Here is a 19054-nt window from a genome sequence, read left to right as displayed (position 1 = left end):
GATTATCTATCAACCTTGAGGTACTACTGTGACTACTCAAAGTGGGGTGGAAATTATCATCACTCTCTCTCTCTCTCTCTCTGCTTATAATAATTCTGAGATGAGCCCTTATTTTAGCAAGGATTGCAGGAGTAATTCAGGGATGCCACATTCCCAAAGAACATCTTAATGTTAAAGTGAATGGTAGACAGAGGCTAAGGTGTAACATTATGATCCTGATTCTACTTCCTGTTGGGAGTGCCAAATTATGGAATTAATTTTAATTTTCCACATTTTTCATTGGAATAAAATCTAATTGTCATTTTTCTGCTCAACTGAACCACAAGCTGGTATCACAACTCTAAATTGACATTTGTCTCCTTTTTCCTGGAAAGTATTAGTGTAACTGGAGTAGGATCATTATGTTATATTCCAACTTCAGGTAATATTATCTTTCTTCTGTCTGTATCAGTGGTTATACAGTACCACTATCAAGGCAAAAAAGAGTAGTATTCCCAAAAGAAATATTGAGTGTCTATGGATGCCATAGCCTCTCTGATGCCACCACTTCCTCTATCGCTGTAACCTCCATATCTACACAGCCTCCTGTCCTGTGCAGGGACTAATCCAAGCTCAAGTCAGCAAAGTAGCACCTCCTCAACCCCTTGTTCCAAACTCCTGAAGTGTTAGGAAGCCATCAGCACTCGAGGCCCCTCAAGAGTCCACTATCAGTAACAATTGACTCCTATAATTCTGTTTCCAAGAATAATAAAGCACCATCTCACACAGTGAACATAGTTATTAGTGCAACCAGTGACCCAGGTTCGAATCCTGTGCTGTCTGTGAGGAGTTTGTACATTCTCCTTGTGTCTGCGTGGGTTTCCTCCAGGTGCCCCGGTTTCGTCCCACCCTTCAAAACCTACAGGGGTTGTAGGTTAATTGGGTGTATTTGGGCGGCACAGGCTCATGGGCCAGAAAGGCCTTAAAAATTAAAACATATCCCTTTGGTCTAAGAGGTTCTTGATTTTTCTATCACCCTTCTCACACATTGGAGAAATTACCGTCAGCCTACTCATGTCAAATAACAGGGCATTTAAAATGCATCCTCCCTAATACAGTAATTAAGTGAAATTTTTAATACCTATGCTATCCACCTAAATGCCAAACTTCAAATTCTAGCAAAAAAGATTTTAAAAATCCATTTTAAGTTACAAAGAATTGCACAGCATTTCTAAGGACCAGTGTATATATCGTTGCCCTTCTGCAATTCTTCTAAACTGGGCTCAACATGGGATCATCGGTATCTTCACTTTTCAAAAGGTTCTTACCCAACCAAGTCTCACATTTGCCTTAACAAAGGGTTCTGGCCCAAAATGTTGGTTATTCTTTACGTCCTATAGATGCTAAGTTTCTCCTGCACTTTTGTATATTGCATAAACCTTGGTATGTATAGTATGCCTACCCATGTATTGCTATGCAGAAGGTTAAGATAATTATGTGCTCAAAATGAACTTGGATTGTAACTTTTCAACAATACAGGATTGCTAATTGAAGAACAACTGCAATTTGAGAACATTGCATATCAGATAAATGTTCTGACTTGATCCATGTTTGCTATGCATTGATGCCTTTATAAAGACACTACAATCTGTGAATCAAAAGCCTGGATAAATCACCAGCGTGATAAAATGTCAATAGCATTGTTTTGAAAGCCATTATAATCATTACTGGTCTTAAATTGATCATTACTGGTTTAAAAAAGGGACTATAATTAGCCCTCTACGGCTGGTAATGTTTATGAAGGTCAAGCACAATTCTCTCATTACTACGATCATCGATCTACGTGCTATTTTTATCATTTTCTGTGCTCCAGTATTAAGTAGAGGTCTCTTTTAAATGGTCAGCACTCAGCTCCATAGCAACACACAATATCAAGCATCACATTAGTCCAATGTTGCAGTCACCCAGACTTTTGTAATCATTTGTCATTTTATCTCTATAGCACAATTATCACCTGATGTCAACAAAGCACTTGATTTCCAATAGTAATATAAATTGGAATGCTAAACACTGTTTTATCATAGACTTTGGTGATAATATGCTATCACTGTACACAAGGAGGGAACAAAGCCAGTTTGACTGTATCAGTCCTTTACTGGAAATCAATTACATACTAATTTAAATAGAGTAAAATCCTTGTTATCCAGAATTCAAGCAACCAGCAACAGCCAGCAACTTGCAAAATAAAATTGCAGAAAATAAATGGGTAAAAACTGTGCAAGTTTAAAATTGGCACGCCTCACCGTTCATTCTCCATTCACACCACACGCAGTCTCAAGCAACCGGAAAAATTGCTTATATGGCCTCTACCAATCCCTAGGGGGATTTTACTGTATCAATTGAATTAAAAGTCAAGCTGCAAATAGACAGGAAAATAATAATGTGATGGTTTCTGTGACTGCACAGTCTTTATTTCTAAATACAGAATCTTCAACCTTTATTGCCCTTTTGAGGGCTTTCTGCGGAAATTTTAGCATGTGGTGCAAAAGAACTCTCGAATTGAGGCAGTATTCAGAACTAGATCTTTACCTTCCTGAGACCATTCTAGTAAATCTTACCACTACCCACTTACCACTACTTAATTCCTTACAGTCAGATCTCCAACTAATTGATCAATCGTTGATTCCATTCATGGTAGACTATCAGTCTTCATTCTTGCCTTAAAACACCTTACAACAATGACCATACTGCTGAAAGAGAGCAGCTTCACTGGGATTCACTGGTGGTGTGTTATGCTGATGACTGGCTTTGCCTCCTGGTTCCACCCGCACTTACTCATATATTATCTTGGTTTCCTGCCTAAACCCAGAATCCTTCTGAAGACCACTGTAACACCCTTCCCTCAGTTATAAGCTAATAAAAGCATTTGTTCTCCATGAGAGCTTTTATTTATGCTATACCATGTAAATGACATGACAAACACCACATAAATTAACATTTTCCTATGTTTCATTTGTAACGACTTTTTCTCTTCAACAACAACCCAAAAGCAAAAATCTCATCCATGGTGAAAAAGTATATAGCTAAAAGAATTTTAATGCAAACTTCCTCTTTCAATATTTTTATTAGTTTCAACATATAAATGTTCCATAGGATATTTGTAATCTTAGACAATAATACAAATGGTATTGTAAACTATGTTACATTAAAATGAAGTGGGGGAAAAAAATCACTAAACTACTATCTTACTTATCTATGCCACCCTACAGAGGCTATTGGCTTAACACAAACAGACCTCTATTGATAATAAAAAGAATAAGATAACCAGTGGGGTAATAAACCAGAAAATAGTTAATCTTACAAATTTTGAAAATAATTGAGAAGAGGACCCCATTTCAGTGGTGGAACATCTAATTTTTTTTCCAAAGTCAGACAGGCCATCATATCAGACAACCATTGAGTATGAGTGGGAGGGACAGTATCTTTCCATCTCATTAATATGGCCCTTCTAGAGATAAGGGAAGCGAGGGCAACTACATGGAATTGTGATGCATTCTATATCAAACCTGTTGGTCCACTTATTCCAAAAAGAGTGAGAAGAGGTTTTGGAATCAAATTAATATTACGAACTAAAGCCAAGGTAGGAAATACCCCTTCCCAAAATTGGAAAGAGAGGGACAGAACCAGAACATATGATAGTGTTCCATCTTTGGTTATACATTTCTCACATTTAGAAGAGAGATTAGAATAGAATTTAGCCAATTGAACTTTGGAATAGTGTGCCTGGTGTACAACCTTAAACTGTATTGAGTGTCTGGCACAAAGAGAAGATGAATGCATTCGCTTCAAAATAGAGTCCTATGTAGTTAAACAAATTAACTGATGAAAATCCCGTTGTCGTAATTTTTAAATTCTGTCCAGGGAAGTATCCCTAGAATTTAGAAATAATTCATAAAGGCCAGATACCACCCACTTATAATAAGGTTGAAAATTATAAATCAGCCCTATCATATTAGGTTCCAGGTCTTCAGGGACCTTCAAAATTGGAGAATTCAAAAAGGTCCTAACTTGTAACTAACGAAAGAAGTGGTGTTGAGGTATTGTAAATTTGGTGGATAATTGTTCAATAGAGGCAAGATTTTGGTCAGTAAAAATATCCAAAAGAGAATTGATACCTAAATTTGACCAATGTTGGAAACCGATATTTTTTTTTCAAATTTTATTTTATTAACACATGTATTCAAAATTATATACATATTTCAAAGTTAATCTAGTTTTAAAAAATTGCTTTTTTCATTTCTCCCACCCACTCCATCCCACAGAAAAAACCCCAAAGAAAAGAAAGAAGACAGAAAAAAAGGGAAGAAAAAAGAAAAAAAGAGAACTAAACTAATTTAATAATATACTGGATATCATTGTAAAACTATATAATATATTAATATTGACCTAACAATAAGTACATAATATGTATAGAAATTTCAAAAATTATAATAAATGTAAATTATACCTTCAATATGGAATAAAATATAAAATAAGCATATTATAACATAAGATGAGGCCAGGGAGTGAAGGATTACCCCAAAATTAGCTAATAATCTTAATATGATTAATTATAAAGTAACCACAGCAATCTTTTGCATATATGGTAAACAAATTTTCAAAAAATCTCTGTACTTGTTTCTTAAATTATATGTAATTTTTTTCCAAAGGTATACAACTTCGAATTTCACTACGCCAAAGCTCTAATACAAGATCTGAATCCAATTTCCAAGAAACTTCCTATATATTTTCTAACAACTGCCAGTGCAATCTTTAAAAACTCCTTCGAGACCAATCCAAATTAGACCTGGTTAAATCTTTGATATATCTCCTAGCAGAAATAGCATAGGGTTTTGTGGAAGTGGAGTCCCTATTACCTGTTATAGGAAATCGATCAATTTGGTCCAAAAGGAATTCAATTTAGGACATGTCCACATGGAATGTAAAAAGGTACCAATGTTCTGTTTACATCAAAAACATTTGATAAGTCTAATTTCAGCTTATTCAGCTTTGAGGTGTAATATATAACTGATGCAAAAAAATTATATTGAACCATTCTATATCTAAAATTTATTGTACTTTTAATACTGTCATGACATATCTGGGCCAAATTTTTATCATTTATAATTATACCTAAATTATCTTCCCTCCTCTGCTTGGATTTATAAAAGTCTTTTTTTCTTAGCTCCTCTTAGAAGTAAAAGATACATAACTGATATAAACTGTTTAAAATTTGGATTAGTTATAATAATTTCAATTTCATCATCTTGTGATAATAAATATAGTGAGGTCAAATTCTGTCACAAAAAAAGCCTTTAATTGATAATATCCAAATATTGTAGTATTTTATATTCTATAAGTAGTTTTCAATTGATTAAATACCTACCTTGGATAAAAAATCTTTAATAAACTTTAATCTTTTCTTTGACCAGTCAAATAAAAATTTTATTGTCTAATGTAAAAGGCATTTTGTACCAATGGCATATTTGCTAATCCATATCCTTCAGAAAACCGATATCTTGAACCGACGGTAAAATTTTTTTTACCAAAAATAGGACTAATTAATAAGAATCTATGGGACCCAAAATGTTTCCTAAATTGAAATCAGATTCTCAATGTACATCTAACAACAAAATCATCAGTTAGTTTGGAGGCTAGAAAATGTAAAGGTGCTCCAAGTATCGAAAGAAGAGAATGCTTTTTGCTAGATTTAATTTCTAAATTAATCCGTCTTGAAGCACCTAAATTTTTCTTGTGATTAATCCAAAAAAATAATAGATCTAATATTAGCTGCCAAATAATAAAACATGCAGTTAGGTAATGCCTGTTCTTTTTAATATTTTGAAAGAAAACATTTTTGAGGTGGGAGCACTTGTTTTTCCATGTAAAAGAAGATATGATAGAATCCAAAGAATCGAAAAAGGATTTGGGAACAAAAACAAGTACAGCTTGAAAAAATATATAAAAGTTTAAGAAGAATATTCATCTTGACAATATCAACATGTCCAATTAATGTCATCAAAGGAGGGGACGACTAAAATCACAAAAACCAACCTACCAAAAAATCCAGAGATCTTTCTTCTAAGTAATATAAGAAGTAAAGAACTTGGACTCGATTTGGATGGAGCACAAAAAAGATTTATTATGATAGCCTTAGCTGTAGCAAAAAGTATTATGTCAACCTGGAAATTAGAAGATAGCCTGAGAATACAGCAATGGTACATAGAAATGAATAAATGTATTCCATTGGAAAAAATAACATATAATTTAAGAAGTAGCATCACAGTATTTGAATAAATTTGGGAACCGTACATGGAACATAACAGAGAAGTCCTACCGCAGACCTCCACCACCTAAAATAACAGGAGAAGAAGACGAAATGAACTGACCCAGTATATAAAAGTAGATGACACAAATTTCTTGTTTATTTTCATTGTGTGATGACATTGTTTAATGGGTTTAATGTATCATATGTGTTGAATGTTGAGTGGGTGGGGAGGGGGTGAAGAAGGGAGGGAAGGGAGGGGGAAAAGGAGAGAAAATGACATTGTGTATATTCAAGAGGGAAATGTTTGTGTGTATTTTGGTCAGTATGGTTCATAGTGTGAAAAATTTAAAAAAAGGAGGGAACCACTGTGCTGAGGACTTCATAACATGATTCTTCATGGTAATAAAATGTTCTTTTAAACAAATTATTGTATTTCTTTGTAATAATTATACCTTGATAGTTAAACTGATTTTTAGCAATTTAAAAAGGAATAGAAGAATCTAAAAAGCAGGATGAACCCAAAACAAACAGCTCACTCTTCTGCAAATTCAATTTATCTCCTGAAAATTTCCCAAATTGATGAAGAACAGATAAAAATAAATGGAATCGATCGGCCAGGATTCGATTATATACAACAAAAGATCATCTGCATAGAGAGACACCTTATGAACACTTCCTGCTCTTGTGATTCCTGAGATATCATCTGACTGCCAAAAAGCCACAGCTAGAGGTTCTAAAGCCAAATTAAATATAATAGACATAAAGAATATTCCTGTCTTGTACCACAATACAACTGAAAAGGTTTAGATTTAATTAAGTTAGTAAAGATTGAAGGTGTAAGAGATAAATATAACAGTTTAATCTAATTCATGAATTGAGAACCAAAATTGAATTTCTCTAATACACTGAATAAATATTCCCATTCAACTCTAGTAAAAGTTTTCTTGGTGTCTAAAGATGAGTCTGCAGGAGAGTAAAGAATGCTTAACAAATGACGAATATTAAATTGTAAGGAATGTCCCTTAACAAGCCCAGTTTGGTATTGATATTTAAGAGGGAGATTGATCAATAGGAGGAACAACAGAAGATCTTGATTCTTTTTAGCAATGAGAGAAATTGAGGCTTTATAAAATGCTTATGGCAACTTTCCAGTAACAAATTAGCAACATCCTAATGTAGATGTTTCTGTAGTCTCTGAGTGGTGGGCCAGTGAGATGCATTTGCTATTGATTCGTGTGATGATAAGTGAACTGAAGTGGGTCCAGGTTCTTCCTGGAGATAGGAGTTGATTCGGTCCATAACCAGCCTCTGAAAGGACTTCATCATGGTCTTTGTCAGTGCCACCAGGCCTATAATTGCTGAGGCATATCATCTTGCTCTTCTTGGGCAGCAGAAAAATGAAACAGTTGGTAACCTCTGACTATTATAGCATGGATATCAAGATGTCTGTAAAAACACTGGCCAGTTTGTTCGCACATGTTTTATAGATACAATTAGGTACACTGTCTGAGCCCAGACACTTTTCAAGTATTCACCTTCCAAAAGATTCTGTGGATGTCAGCCTCAGAAACTGGGAGCAAGGAATCACTGGGGTCTCTGGACATGCAAGGGTTCTGATTCTTGGCATTTATATTTTTTTCATGTTAGTAACTGGGCTTCAGTAGATTTTTTTCTCCACAATATCCTGAAGTAAATACGTCGACATCTGACTTGTTCTGGCAGGTTCAGGAACATTTGCTTACCCTCCATCATCAAACTCCTAAATAACTAACTCAATCAGACTCATTCAAAGACTCTTACTTTGCCCATCATTTATTACTGAATATTTATTTTTTCTGTATTTTCAGTGTCAATTTCTTTACATTTATTTTAATTTGTTTACATTTCTCTCTTTTGTATACATATCTTTTTCTAGAGTACAGTTTACAGTTACTGATACGTAAGAATTCTGCCTGTTCTGCATGTAAAAGAATCTCAGGGTCGCATGAGATGTCTGCACTCTGACAATAAATTTGAATTTTGAACTACAGTCACGCAAACTACTATTTAAATGCAAGACTTTCTTATTCCTCCTCTGCCAAACTGTGGAACCTTATCCAGTGAGAGGGGAAGAAATTGGAAAAATGAGAGGCTACTGATACACTTCAAGAGAGCATCAATGGGTAACGACCAGCCTTCCTGACAACTCACAGTAAGGGTAGGCATGGACAAAATTGCTTGTGATTAAGAAATTCAAATAGTGGCCTCAAAAAAATTATTGAGAAGATGAACTTGCAAGAACCATATTTTGGCAATAATTCAAAAATTTTCTTTATATAAAAATGTTCATAATATTCCAAAATATTCCAAAATTAATGAAACACTAAAGAAAAACATGAAGATTTGTAAATTACAATATATCTATTCAAAAAGAAAACAATGTGACCTAAACTAGTCCCATAAGGTTTGACTTTGATTGTCACTTTTAGTACACAACAATGCATGAATATATTGATGTCAAACCTTCTATAAACTACAGGGATAGAATTGTTCTCTCTTTTTTCCCCAGTGTTCTTGCCCCTTGTATATATTTGGCAGAGAAAAGAGACTGCAGATGTCAGAATCTGGAACAAAAGAACAACTGTTGGTCAAGCAGCATCTGTAGAGGCAAAAGGTATAAGTCAGCATATTTTGCAGTTCTTCTGGTCAAAAGCCTGGTAAATTATTGATGTCTTTTGGTGAGTAACAAAAGCCTTTTATTTTCTCAATTTCTTTGTCTTTCACTGGGTAACATTCTACAGCTTGGCAGAGGTCTTCAGTCTAATTAAAGAGAAAGAAGAAAGTCTTGAATGTCATAGTTCTTCACAAGGTTATAGGACATTTCAAAACTTACAAGTCCAAGGATCCCTGAAAATCGTACCATTGGTACATAAGTTGGTGAAGAAGGATGCACATTAGCCAGAGCAGTGAATGTAAGAGCAAGGTAGATATGGGTACAATTTGTAAAACATTGGTTAGGCCACAGAGGAAGTAGAATATACAGTTCTGATTGTCAGGCCCAAGGAAGAATGTAATTACATTGGAAAAGGTGCAGGGGAGACTCAATATTGCATGGGATGCAATATTGGACCATTTCAGCTATGAGGAGACAAGATAGACTGGGTTTATTTTCTTTGCAGGAGAGGTGGATGATTCGTGAGCTGATTGAACTCTACAAAATTGTGAGGAGCATAGATAGGGTAGATAGTAAGAAATTTGTCACCAGGGCAGAAGTGTATAAAATCAGAGGAAATGGATTTAAGGTAAAAGATAAAGAGTTTAGATGGGATCTGTGGAAGTAGTGAAAGATAGATACTCTCATAACATTTAAAAAATATCTAGACAAGTACATGATCAAGCATCAATATCTGAAGATGACACGGAGGCTGCCTTTAGGAGAGTGAATCCTAGGAAAGTATCCAATTCCCTGGCCAAGTACTGAAAACCTGTGCTGACAAAATGGCCAATGAGTTCATGGAGATTTTCAACATCTTACTGTTTCAAACAAGTGTCAGTCATATGGTGCCCAAGAAGAATGTGGTAACTTCATAAATAACTACTGATCAATGGTACTCACATTAAGTGATGAAGTGTTTTGAAAGGCTGGTGTTAAAGCATATCAGCTTCTGTCTGATTGGTGACATGGATCTGTTCCAATTTGTTTACCGCAGCAACAGACTTATTGCAAATGCCATCTCACTGGCTCTTCACAAAGCCCTGGAGCACCTGAACAGCAAAGTTGCATACATCAGGATGTATGAGGGCATCATCATCCCCTCAAAAATAATCAACAAACTCCAAGTCCTGGATCTCAAAACCCCATTGTGTAATTGGATCCTGGATTTCCTCATTTACAGACCACAATTAGTATGGATTGGCAAGAACATCTCCTCCACAATCTCCATCAGCACCGAAGCATCACAGAGCTATGTTCTTAGCCCCCTGCTTTACTCACTTTATTATGTGGTCCAATTATAACACCATTTATAAATTTGATGACAATAACACAGTAGTAATCTTTATAAAAAGAAGCTATGAGTCATCTTACAGGATGGAGATTGAAAACTTGGCTGAATGGTATACTAATAACAACCTTGTACTCAATGTCAACAAAACCAAGGAGCTGATTATACACTTCCAGAGGGAAAGCAAGAGGTGTAGATCCAATGATCATTGGGGAAATAAAAGGTGGAGAGGGTGGGCAAATTTAAATTCCTTGGAGTCACTACCTCAGAGGACCTTTCCTGGGACCAACATACTTATGTTATCGTGAAGAAAGAACGTCAGCACCTCTACTTCCTCAGGAGTTCACAGAGGTTCGGTATAACATTGGAAAACATAGCAAACTTCTACAGATGTGCAGTGGAAAGTGTGCTTACTGGCTGCATCAATGTCTGAGGTCACCAATACCTCTGAGTGGAAAGCCCAGCAAAAGATAGTGGACACAGCCCAGTACATCACAGGCAAACCTGTCCCTACCATTGAGAAAATCTACATGGAATGCAGCAAACATCAAAAATCCGCACCACCAAGGACACACTCTGTTCTCTCTGCTGCCATCAGAAAAGAGGTATAGGTGCCACAAGATTGGTACCACCAGGTTCAGGAACAGTTACTTCCCCTCCACCGTAAGACTCCTAAACAACAGACTCAATAAGACACTCATTTAAGGACTCTTATTTTCCACATTATTTATAACTGATTTTTTTTTCTGTATTTGCACAGTCAGTTTCATTACCACTTCTTTCTTTGTTTACGTTTTTCTCTTTTGTATATGTATCCTTTTTTTAGTACAGTTCACTGTACCGTTAAGTAGAAATTCTGCCTGGTCTGCACGAAAAAGAATCTCAGGGTTGTATTGATGTCATATTTGTATTCTGACAAAAAATGTGAACTTGAACTTAAAACACAGCACTGAGCAGTAGGAACATCTGACAATCCTCAATCAGCTGGAGGATGAGAGGGTGAAGGAAAGGATCAGCTTATTATGAGGAGTGGATGCAGGCTTATGAGGCACAAGCAAAGGTTGCCCCCCCCCCGTCTGTGAGGAGAATCATTGTCCAATGTTGGAGAAAATACTGCATTGAAATTTGCTTTGAGAAGTATTAGCAATAATTCCTTTTAGTAACAATAGTTTGTGAATTGCAGAATTTGGCAATGTGCATGTGATGGTTATAAAGGCAGCTGTTTTATTGAAAGAGCAATTCACAACAAACTTAATAGCCTTGTTTGTGTTGATTAATCCTTCTTGGAACTTGATCTCTCATGATTATAACTGACTCAGGAGACAATTTTATTTTAAAAATATATAAAATTATTCAATAAATAATCATACAGAATCTTACAACTTCGAAGCATGAAATTGGTCAATTTACCTCTGTTGTTGTTTTGAAATGTTGGTCCTATTGTCTTGCCAATTCTCAGTAATTTATTTCCTTTCCAAATATTTTTGTGAATTGATTAGTTCCATCTCCAACCATTCTTTCATGTAGTTTAGTCCAGGTCATAACAAGCGACCTACTAAAAAAATTAATTCTTCTCAATTTGCCACTCAAATGTTTCAACGAAATTTGAATTTCTTGCAATATACTTTGAGGTTTATGTTGAGAAACCTGTACAAGGAATAAGGACTCTTGGTTCTTTTTAATTGTTATTGATGAGAAATGTGATGGTTTCCGCCTGTCGTGGAAGACTGCAGTTGTTATAGATAATGTATGGGTTGCAATGCTTCAGTTCCTGGTCTGTGGATTGAATCCCCACCATTCCTTATCTTCTAGAATGAAATACAGACCTGCTGTTACCAACCCTAGTTTAACTCAGTGATTGGAGTTCTACACAAAACCCATCAGCCATATATTTTCTGTGACACTGTGAACCATGATGAAGTTTTTAAATGTGGCCAAGGGACACTGAACAGGCAACATAAGTGGATCTGGGATAGTTAGAGAAACATATGCATTGGCATATTTTAGCATAAAACCACCATTTCTGACGACTATCCATGCATAATTAACAGAGCAAATAATTCTCTTTTAAGGCCAACAGGATAGACAAAAGGTTAATAAGGAACCTTTGGAAAAGGAAAGGACCATTAACAATTTTTACAGCTGTTGGAATTTTAAACAAACCACTGCCTATTTGTTTGTTTGTTTGAGAGGACAGCTAATGGAATTGGAATTACTTTATGATGTGCAGTGAAGCAGCCGCAGTGAGAGGAAGACTGCAGTTTGGAGCAATAAAACAATCAGAACAGAGTTAATAAGTATGACCCGATGACCTCTGTAAGTGAGTGTGAATCAAAGACTTTTGAACAAATGTCTTCAGCTGCAGAAACTTCCTAAGGCTATTCTTCAGATGCTAAACCATGACAATGCTGTAACAACTGTGATACTGTGCAGTACCCTCATAACTCCTCTGGACTGAATCTTTGCCCCATCATGCCATTAATCCATAATTACGCAAGGTTATTAGGATACAGTACAATGGAGATCATTCAAATGACATAAGCTTCTCAGCATTACCCTGCTCAGGCCTCGCCCCAACGCAAAGGAGCATAATGGAAAGTGGGATGCAAAAATGCTCTTTACATAGCAACATAGAAACATAAAAGATAGGAGCAGGAGTAGGTCATTCAGCCCTTCGAGCCTGCTCCGCCATTCAATGAGATCATGGCTGATCTTAAAGTTCAGTACCCCATCCCGCCTTCTCTCCGTAACCCCTAATTTCCTTATACTGAAGAAATATATCTAATTCCCTCTTAAATATATTCAATGAACCTGCCTCTACTGCTCTCTGTGGCAATGAATTCCACAGATTCACGACCCTCTGGGTAAAGAAATTCCTCCTTATCTCGGTTCTAAATGGTTTGCCTATTATCCTTGAACCATGGCCCTGGGTTCTGGACTCCCCCACCATCGGAAACATCCCTTCCGCATCCATTCTGTCCAGACCTGCCAGAATTTTATATGTCTCTATGAGATCCCCTCTCAATCTTCTAAACTCCAGCAAGTACAATCCCAAATTGCGCAATCTTTCCTCATATGTTATTCCTGCCATTCCAGGTATCAGCCTGGTGAATCGCCTTTGCACTCCCTCCATTGCAAGAACATCCTTCCTTAGATAAGGTGACCAAAACTGCACACAATACTCCAGGTGTGGTCTCACCAAGGCTCTGTACAACTGCAGTAAGTTATCCTTATTCCTATACTCAAATCCTCTTGATACGAAGGCAAACATACCATTTGCCTTTTTAACCACCTGCTGTACCTGCATGCTTACCTTCAGAGACTGGTGCACAAGAACCCCTAGGTCTCCCTGCACTTCCCCATCTCCCAATCTATTGCCATTCAAATAGTAATCTGCCCTCTGGTTTGTATTACCAAAGTGGATAACCTCACATTTATCCACATTGTAGTGCATTTGCCATGTATCTGCCCAGTCCCCCAATTTATCCAAATCACACTGGAGCTTCCTGACCCCCTCTTCAGTGCACACAACCCCTCCTGGCTTAGTGTTGTCTGCAAATTTGGAGATGTTACATCCAATCCCCTCATCTAGATCATTAATGTAAATTGTGAACAGCTGGGGTCCCAGTCCCCCACTGGTCACCGCCTGCCACTCAGAAAATGAGCCGTTTATCCCAACTCTCTTTCTTCTATCTGCCAGCCAGTTCTCAATCCACATCAATACCTTGCCCCCAATCCCATGAGCCTTGATTTTGCATGCCAGTCATTTATGTGGAACCTTATCGAAGGCCTTTTGGAAATCCAGGTACACCACATCCACTGGCTCTCCTCCATCTATTTTTCCTGTCACCATCTCAAAGAATTCCAATGGATTTGTCAAGCATGATTTACCTTTTGTAAATCATGTTGACTCTGTCCGATCCCTTCTCTGCTAGTCATGTGCTCTGCTATTACATCCTTAATAATGGATTCCATCATTTTGCCCACTACTGATGTAAGGCTCACCGGCCTATAATTCCGCACTTTTTCTCTACCCCCCCCCCCTTTTTAAATAGTGGGGTAACATTAGCTACCCTCCAATCCATGGGTACTGATCCTGAATCTATCGAGTTCTGGAAAATAATTTTTAAAGCATGTGATATCTGAATGTCCACTTCTTAAGTACCCTAGGATGTAGATTATCAGGCCCTTGGGATTTATCGGCCTTCAATCCCTTCAATTTCTCCAAGACCATGTCCTTAGAGATACTGATTTCTTTCAGCTCCTCCCTTGCATTAGTCTCTATGTTTCCCAACATTCTTGGGAGGTTATTTGTATCCTCTCTTGTGAAAACAGAACTAAAGTAAGAATTTAATTGGTCTGCCATTTCCTTATTCCCCATTATATATTCCCCTGATTCTGACTGCAAGGGACCTACTCTGGATTTCACCAATCTTTTCCTCTTGACATATCTATAAAAGCTTTTGCAGTTGGTTTTTATCTTTGCCGCAAGCTTACTTTCGTAATTTATTTTTGCTCTCTTGATTAACCCCTTTGTCCTCCTTTGCTGCATCTTGATCTGTTCCCAGTCTTCGGATTTGGTACTTTTTTTGGCCAATTGATATGCTCTCCCTTTGGATCTAATGCTGTCTCTAATTTCCCTTGTTATCCACAGTTGAGTCACCTTTTTTTGGTTTATTTTTATGCCAAACCATTATAAACGATTTTTGCAATTCTTCCATTAGATCTTTGAATGCTTTCCATTGTCTATCCACCGTCAACCCCCCCCCCCATAAACACCACCCAATCAATCTTACTCAACTCCCGTCTCATACCATCATAATTCCCTTTATTTAAATTCAGTTTTAATTTCATCACTCTCCATGTCGAGTGAGAATTCGATCATATTGTGATCGCTCCTACCCAAAGGGACTCATACAACAAGATTGCTGATTAGCCCCTTTTCATTACATAATACCCAGTCTAAAATGGCCTGCTCCCAAGTTGGTTCCTTGACATATTGGTCTAGATAACCGTCCTGTAAACATTCAAGGAATTCCTTCTCAGTATTTTTACTAATTTGGCTAGTCCAATCTATATGTAAATTAAAGTCTCCCATGATGACAGCTGTTCCCTTATTGCACGCTTCTCTAATTTCTCTTATTATGCCTTCCCTCACCTCTACATTACTATTTGGAGGCCTATATACCACCCCCATTAACATTTTCTGCCCCTTGCTATTCCTCAGTTCTACCCATATAGATTCTGCATCTTTCGAGTTAATATCCTTCCTGTCAATTGTGTTGGTCCCTTCCCTCACCATCAAAGCTACCCCACCCCCTTTTCTTTCTTTAGGAGGCTAAATATTGTATACCCCGGGATGTTAAGTTCCCAGGCTTACCCACCTTGCAGCCATGTTTCTGTAATCCCAATCAAATCGTATTTGTTTGTCTCAATTTCCACAGCCAATTCATCTACCTTGTTCCGAATGCTTCTTGCATTAAGATATAAAACCTTCAGATTTGCTTTTTTCACCCTCCTTGCTCTTTCTGATTTTTTTTATTTTTGCTGCCTAACCCAACTTTTCCTATTTTATCTTTCCTGTCCTTTGCCCTATCATACAGGTTCCCATCCCCCTGCCAAATTAGTTTAAACCGCATCTGACGGCTGCACCAAACCTAGCTGCCAATATATTGTCCCCTTTTGGGTTTAGGTGTAACCCATTCTTTTTGTAACACTTCCCCAAAAGAGATCCCAATGGTCCAAGAAGACAAACCCTGTCTTTTATACCAGCCCCTCAGCCACACATTCATTTGTCTTAACCTTCCATTTTTGTCCTCAGTTGCACTTGGCACAGGTAGCAATCCAGAGATCACCACCCTGGCGGTCCTGTTTCTTAGCTTCTGTCCTAGCTCGCTGTAATCCTTTTATAGTACCTCCTCCCTCTTTTTATCTATGTCATTGGTACCCACATGTACCAAAACATCAGGCTGCTTACCCTCTCTTTCAGAATACCCTGGACCCGACTTGAGATATCCCGTACCCTTGCACCAGGGAGGCAGCACACCATGCAGGAATACCTTTCTTGCTCACAGAATCTCTCGTCTGTACCTCTGACAATGGAGTCCCCAATGACCACTGCATTCCTTCTTACCTTTTGTACCACCTGATCACTGCGGCCAGCTTCTGTCAGGTCATCTCCCTCAACAGCATCCAACACAATATACCTGTTGCTGAGAGGAGTAGTCACAGGTGTGCTCTCCATTTTTCTTCCTTCCCCTGACAGTTACCCACTTACCTGACACATCTGGTCTCGGGGTAACTATCTCCCTGAAAGTTGAATCTATTAACTCCTCACTCTCCCTTACCAGCCGCAGGTCCTCATGCTGCAGCTCCAGATTCCCAGCTCGGTCCTTAAGGAACTGCATCTCGGTGCACCTGACGCAGATGTGACTATCTGGGCGGGTGGTTCCCACATCTGACACCCAGTACAAAGCACTAAGCCCTTCCCCAGTTCCTCTTAAAATATGTATTAAAGAGTTCTGGAGGGAGAAATCAGCAGCAGGTCCCAGCAGGATGGAGGTCGTGAGGTTTGGAGCCTTTCTTTGTTGTTAATATTATCAACACATTGAAGAGGTGTGTGCCTATTGTAAGGTAAAAACATCATGAGTTGGGACCGGAGAAGGAGTCACCCAGTACTAAGGAGTAACAGGATGCAGGTGTGACCTTGTACGCTCAAGATAAGTGTGGCAATAACAAGATGATGTGCAGCAGACTAACAGAGAAGGGTAGCAACAGCTTATTCATTGGACAATGTAATGGTATGATAATTTACTAAGTGCGTGTCCTGGGGTATAAAAAAAACACCACTCGCTGATATCGGGAGAATGCGACTTCTCCAACTAACACTGTTAGTTGCAAGTGTTACAATCCGGTAATAAAGAACCTTGATTTCGACTCAGTCTGGTGTCTGACTCACTCATTCTCAAACAAAGCAGACCTAACACTGTGTGAACTAATACATGAAAAATGCCTCTTCATGAAGAATTGAAATGGCATGTCAATGTCAGCCTAAATCTTTAAGGGAGCAGTAAGAGAAGAGCAATTGGAGGAAAGGAAGAATTGTTTTGCACCCTAGAGAGTAGATTACTTAACAAGGCTTAAGTTTTGTATATGTGGGCGGCATGGCTGGCATAGCAGTTAGCGCTACGCCATTACAGCGCCAGCAATCGGGACCAGGGATTTGAATCCCATGCTGTCTGTAAGGAGTTGGTATGTTCTCCCCATATTTGCGTAGCTTTTCCCCAAGAGCTCCAGTTTCCTCCCACCATTTAAAACATACCAGGGATGTTGGTTAATTGGGTGACACAGATTCCTGGCTGAAATGGCCTGCTACTGTTTGTATGTATGTCTAAATAGTCACGTGATTAGAACTAGTAAGCATCCTTGGAATTACCATACACCATCCAATCTCCGGGTGATGAACAAGAGACCTTGCATTATTTACATCTTTATGTTTATTATGAGCATTCCAATTGGGAGATGGTTCCAGAATGGTGAGACAGGAGCAACAAAATTATTAGAATCTTATCCATGTGTGGTAAACCACTGTTATACTGTGATTGCCGGCTGGACACGCCTTCCGAGACCGATCCTACCCATAAAGCCTTTGCATGCTCCCCATTCATCCTGCCATGATCAGTCAATAAGGCTGGCTGTTGCTCCAGTCTATGGTCAATAAAAGCCTATCAGTTTCACAACCTCAGTCTTCTGTGGTAATTGATGGGGCATCGCCATGTCTATTGCATCACTGCTGGCTGCCAAAATAGTTTTATTGGCAATGTTAGTGCGTACACTAACATGTCATGGACTTCAAAATTCATTCACACAACACAAAAAAAACTTATTAACACCACTTAGAGCAATTGTGTGCACGTCATTTTGCCCATAAGGTGAAAAAATATTTTTGAGTAAGATTTACATTTGCCTTACATCTTTTGTTTCCTTGGCATAAAACTTTTCCAACATTAGTGAACATCTCTTCCAAATGTCAAAGCTTCCTACGGAGTACCACCTTAGCATGGTCACCCAAGCTCCAGATCCGAATGGCAAAGACTTCATTTACTTTTCGAGAGGAGAAGGCACTGGGACTTGCCTGTGTTTCATGCTTTCCCATAGGTACCCAATCATGTCCTTACAAAGGACTGAAAATAAAAAAAACTGCTGCTGGAAATCTGAAATTAAAACAGATAATGCTGAGAAGACTCCGCAGAGCGAGGTACACCTGTGGGAAGAGAAACAGAATCAACATTTCGGAATGGACACTATTTGTCAAAACTGAAATGGAAATAAGATCAGTTGCAGAGGGTAATCAGGAGGAGAGCTGTCTCTGACAGGGTAAAACCAAGGTGATTATGAGATGTAAAGTTATTTGGTCACAAAGAGGCCAAATAATCTTACAGAGACCTATCTTGCAGCCACCTGATAGGACTATTTAGTTGATCCCATGGATAGACTTCATGGCATCCTTGCAACAACCAAACCCACCTTCTACAGTAGGCTTCTTCACCAGCTTGTCAATGCTCCTCTCACCCTTCAGGAGCACTCTGCCATCCACCTCCCATCAATGGAGCATCAATTCATCCAGGGGCACACTCCTCTATACCTGGAAGAGTGTTAAGATTAAGAGCTTCATATGGAAGCAGTACATTACAACATTGTGTCCCTCTCAGAACTGCTTAACAACTGTGAGAACTTGTAATGTGTCAATGGAAAGTGACTAAGCTAGCATTGGTGTGGCATTACA

At 38.1% G+C, this 19054-nt stretch overlaps 1 long non-coding RNA gene across 1 annotated transcript; it reads right to left on the bottom strand.

The window, feature by feature from the left end:
- Positions 1 to 8715: 8715 nt before the first annotated feature.
- LOC138756303 (uncharacterized) lies at positions 8716 to 18476 on the bottom strand. The gene is made up of 4 exons (XR_011352964.1): positions 18241 to 18476; positions 11680 to 11824; positions 9882 to 10030; positions 8716 to 9085 (listed from the first exon to the last, which is right to left on the bottom strand). It is a non-coding gene; the product is annotated as an uncharacterized lncRNA (long non-coding RNA).
- Between the last annotated feature and the right edge of the window lie 578 nt (positions 18477 to 19054).

The sequence above is a fragment of the Narcine bancroftii genome, chromosome 3 (genome assembly GCF_036971445.1).
Source record: "Narcine bancroftii isolate sNarBan1 chromosome 3, sNarBan1.hap1, whole genome shotgun sequence".
Lineage (NCBI taxonomy): Eukaryota > Metazoa > Chordata > Chondrichthyes > Torpediniformes > Narcinidae > Narcine > Narcine bancroftii.
Note: the sequence above shows the minus strand (reverse complement) of the source record. Positions and strands in the feature narration are given on the sequence as shown.